General features: G+C 35.3%; 1 long non-coding RNA gene across 1 annotated transcript; it reads left to right on the top strand.

Moving 5' to 3' along the window:
* The first annotated feature begins 909 nt into the window (after window positions 1-909).
* On the top strand, window positions 910-4,896 carry LOC131253302 (uncharacterized). Its single transcript, XR_009175079.1, has 3 exons — window positions 910-2,453; window positions 2,563-2,710; window positions 4,415-4,896. It is a non-coding gene; the product is annotated as an uncharacterized LOC131253302 (long non-coding RNA).
* Window positions 4,897-5,172: the final 276 nt, after the last annotated feature.

The raw sequence follows: 5,172 nt of genomic DNA on the forward strand, positions 1-5,172 counted from the left end.
GGGCACCATTACGAGTGGCATAATCAAGTACTGTCTCTTATTTTCATTTACTGCGACTGATCGAAGATTAAAAATGCCAAAAATTAGCATTGTTAGGTAAATCTAGTATTTTCTCTTCTGAATTACTAGTAGACAAGAGATCTGTTATGGCTGCTTACAAGAGCAGGATCTTGAATCATACTCTCCCCATGTGCTGATGTGGCATTACCACTTGAGAGTCTGATTTTCTTTACAAGTTTTGATTTCGGCAGGCCCGAGCCTAGCCCATTGACGGCCATATTCACTGCAACCTAAAGAATTTAGCTTTACGAGTAGTTAGGGTTGCTAAGAATGTTAACTTTAGTTTAGGTTCTTTACATCTTTGTCAGTGATTTTCTTCTCCATTTAGTGCAATATGCATGTTCATTGCTTACCCTCATCTTTTTCAGGTGTTTATTTTTCTACATACAGTGATCACTACATCTGAAAAATTGGATTGATAGCCATCGGTATGAAAAGTGGATTGATGGCCATACTGTTGCACTAAGGTTTTTGATGATGTGACACCAAGTCCTCACTACACCAAAATTTCTATGTAATATTACCATTAAAAGTAACTAGACCCAACACAATTTTAACTAGGTCCAAGATGGATCCAACATAAAACAGACAAGATCCAATTTTAACCGAATCCAAAAATGGCATATGCGAACTCAGCCCGATTTTAACAGGTCTGAAATTTTGGACTTGGACATGTTAAAATTACCAGGTCTATCAAGAACTTTTGCAACCACCTATTTTTTGTTACCTTAAAAGAACATATTCTTATAAGTTTAAAAAGGTTAAAATATATGTTCTCTGTTCGGTGCATTACAGGCCGAGCTTGACCTAAAATGTTGGTCTGTTTGATATAGCACCTTCACTTGTCATTTAATTAACCAAGCCTGCAAAAAAAATTCTTACTTCAAGAGTTCCTACAAATAGGGAGACTGTTGGTCTTGTTAGAAGAAAAAATATTTGATGCAATTCTAACCTTTTATCAATTGACGTTTTCCATTGATGTGATTATTAGAATCACTTGCTCAAGAAGATAAATGGAGGAATGATGGATGTGCTTTCTAGGAATTGGTAATGGAATGGTGTGCTTTCTAGGAATTATTAACCTTTTCCCCTTCCTCTAGTTCTGTTACATCCATGACTTGTTGTGTATTATGAAATGTCACCATTTAATATAAAGTTGATGGTGTTACATTGGAGTTCTCTTATGCTGAGATTTGAAGTTGGTAATAGAATGAGCCTATCCTTTTAAAGTGAGAATGTCTTGCTTCTGCTTCTTCAATTTGAAGAAATTTAAGTTGGGCATGTTTCCTAATCAACCGAAACTGGTGTTATAATGCGACTGTGGACATGGATTCCGTAACCTTGATGAGAGAGAGAGAGAGAGACTATCATCTTCCTTAGTGAATATCATCTTCTATTCAGTATGCATTTTCTTCCTTTTCTTCTTCAAGTTGTTGTCTAATGAATTCAATGTCATTATCTTCTATTCTTCTCTGTTTCTTTTTTCTTTTTACTTTTTGGTTGGAGATACTATACACACACAATGCTCGAACTGCATGGTTGGAGGGTTCAACTATTTGGGATTTCAGTTTGTACAAGTGGGGTCATGGTTCAATGATCCAAAGCCCAAACCACTTAAACCATAGACATGATGAACGTCACCCTGGATGGCCGATGCATTAAAATTTGTCAGATTGGAAAATCGTAGCAATAGGTTTTTTGATCTTTTTTTTGGTTGAATTAGAGACATTACTATATATTTTTTCCTTAACCATTATTTTTTTCTGAACCATAGCTCTTCTTCTCCATTCAACTATTTCGGTTTTCATGACTTTTCCATTAAAACCCATCAATGTAACTCCCATGTAATTTCTACATTTTGGAACATTAAGGGACTGAGTATACCATTCATATATGCATTTGCTGCCCACACTCCTATATAAATTTGTCTAAAATTAGCAAAAGATAATTTGACCTGGGAGAATCTGTAAATTCTTCACTCTTCACTTTCTCAGATACTTTCCTTTTTCTTTTATTTTCTTTAAGGTTAACTGCATTAATAAAACGAGGGGATTAGAGGATCTTAGATGCATTATATTTACTAAAAAAGGACTGTGTGATGATGTAATCAGGTATTTTCTTGCCATGCGGTGTTACTATTTTATGGAAAATTCCAAAGCATCTATTCCTTGGAGGAGGATGACAAATTGCTCTCTGAGTCTTGGACTCGTTTCCAAAAATGGATTGTGTGATGATGTAATCAGGTTTGTTTTATAGTTGTTTGTATGTTAGTAGATCAGGTTGAATGTTGGGATTCATGTTCAGCCTACGAGATCAGGTTTAAGAATGCATGTATATGCCCAATCTGTAAAAGGGTCAGTGGAGCGTGGCACATTTACAGTTAAATGAGTCAGGTTAGACTTGATGAATTTTAACTGAGCTGTTGGGGGAGAGAGTAATGGATTCTGGGTTAGGTTTTGGTGGGAATTTTTTAACTGAGCTATCGGCATTTATCTTGTGCAGATACCTTGCACCTGAGTATGCAAAGAATGACATAGTTTCTATAAGGACAGATGTTTATTCATTTAGAATTGTTCTGTTGCAACTGATATCAGGACGCAATGTGATCAATGAAAATCAAGAAGAGCAAAGCCAATCTCTACTTCAATGGGTATGAAATTTGTGGATATTTGTTGGTCACAAACTCTTTTTAATTAAGTTGTGAAAGAGAAATGCCCCACACTCTTTATCATGGCTTATATCTGTAGAATCCATGAGATTCATCAGTTGGTCCACTTAGAGTTTGTGTCCTATCCTAAAAATCAGGCCAGTTGAATTAACAGTGGCAAAATGTATGTTAAATGTAGGTTGTTGGTTCTCTCTTTTTCTAACTGCCCATTTCATGTACTTTTGGCCCATCTGATGAATGGACCAACTGATTCTTGGGATATGGAACAGACATTTTGGGATCCCCTATGAAAAATATGGTTCTTGCATGTGCCATGTAAGCACATGTGGGGGCATTTGTGTTGTTTGCTTCAAGATGGGTGTCCAAAGACAGCATTCCTCATTCTCAATCTCTCTTTTACTATGGAATGCATTGTAGATGTTGGTTATATATGGATGTCAGACATTGCTAAATTAATTGGTCCTTATGAAATTCTCTATCCTGATTTCGACCAATATATCTACGCTTTTACTTATATTTTAGGCAAAAGTGCTTATCGAAAAGCTTTCATTACATGAACTGATTAATCCTTGAATTGGAGAATCCTACGACACATACGAACTGTACCATATGGCTAGGATAATGTACTTGTGTGTTAGGAGAAGGCTGGAAATGCACCCATCTATGAGAGATGTAACTGATTGAGACTTGGTACTTTGTTTTTTTTTTGTGATTTTTAGTTGCAAAATGTCAAATGTTAGTTTCTTGTTTGTAAACAATGGTTTTCATCTAATCTAACAATGAGGTGTAGCAGAATACATTCATGTAAGGCCTTATTAATCTTTTATATTAAGCTATATTAAGCTATATTGGGAAGTGAGTTAATGAATTCATGAATCCATACATGCAGCAACTCATGTTCATGAATTGAGAGTCTGTTGAAAATCAAATCAATAATTGAGCATCCTGTTTTGTGCTTGAAGTTTGTCTCCGTCTGTATATTAGCATTAGCAACATCACTTGTAATTTGTAAATGGTCATGGAAAACCAACAAATGTCGAAAAATTCGTTGACGGCTGGATGGTAACAGTTCCATCGGTCTACACAAGTGACCCTAGCTATGTCGAAAAATTCGTTTTGTCTTTTTTTTTTATGTAACTGACGAGTTTGAAGCTGATTTCTATCATTTGCATAATTACATCATACCAATTAGTTTTGTTGTTTTTTAGTCTGTGTTTCTATTGTTATCTCCTTCTTGACATGCGGGATAGTGGAAAACCACTTAGAATCTCTTGATTTGTTTGTGTTCTTTGAGTAGGTTGTGCAAGTGCGCATTGCTTTTCTCACGCTTTTAATGTCAATTGCAGCCTCATCTAATTTTCTGAGTAGAGATTGGAAATAGGGAGCTAAAGTGATCATTAAATGCTTCACAGCACATTTCAATTTAGTTCTGATTTTATGTTAATTTTAGAAAGTTGAGATATTGTTGAGTGACTACAGATTTTATACTTTTGAGCAAAAAATTTCAGACTATAGAGACTTCTATTCTTGTTTTCTTTTTTCCTATTTTGGTCAAGTGTTCATTCTTTTAGAGCTCGTCTTGGAAAGAACCACTAGTTTTGATGTTGTTTTGGTTTTGGAAATGGGATGTATGGCTTTTATAGCTTCAAAAAGTTGGGCTGATTGGATTTTTCTTTTCACTTTCAGATTAAAAGATGCTTTGGTGTTGTTAGTTACTGGTGAACAGAGAAGTCATTGGTGAGTTTTTTTATGCTCTTCTATTTTTAGTGAATCACACCTCAGAGACAATACAAGCAGTAAATTCAATTTCCCTTTAAAACAGTAGATTCAACAACTTCACACCTGAAAGCCCCTCCTGATGCTATTAAAATAATGTCTAAGTACACCCTCTGGCAAGCCCTGGAGACATTGGAGGCAGAATGAACTCTTAGCCTCTCTAAGCGGTTTTCGTGAACTTGAGCCACATATTCTAAGATGGGTATTCAAATAGTTAAACAGACAAATAAGCAAAAATATCTATCGTATGCCACTGGTAAGGAAATAAATGAAACTAAAGAATAAGCTTCTAACTATAAGCAGATGGTGAATCTGCAGAATGTTCTGAATGGCAGATGGTGACTTCCTAACAATAAGCTTATATTCCTGAAATATAGCAAAATGTTCTAAATATGCAGGAAGTATTTTTACTTTATAGTTGTGCGCCAAAGGAAGTACAGAAGGACCTCCAACAATCAGGGTCTCTTTATTCACCAATGCTATGTCTTTCCCTGCCTTTATTGCAGCCACGATAGGCTTTGATAAAAGAAAGAGGTTAATACTCAACCAACTTGGTATTAATTTTCGTGTATAAGATGACTTTTCAAATTAGGACATATACCAAGATGCATAATCTATGGTGCAAAAATAAATTGTATTATCTGTAAGAGAATTTTATTATGATCAAT

Source organism: Magnolia sinica, chromosome 8 (assembly GCF_029962835.1).
Source record: "Magnolia sinica isolate HGM2019 chromosome 8, MsV1, whole genome shotgun sequence".
Taxonomy (NCBI): domain Eukaryota; kingdom Viridiplantae; phylum Streptophyta; class Magnoliopsida; order Magnoliales; family Magnoliaceae; genus Magnolia; species Magnolia sinica.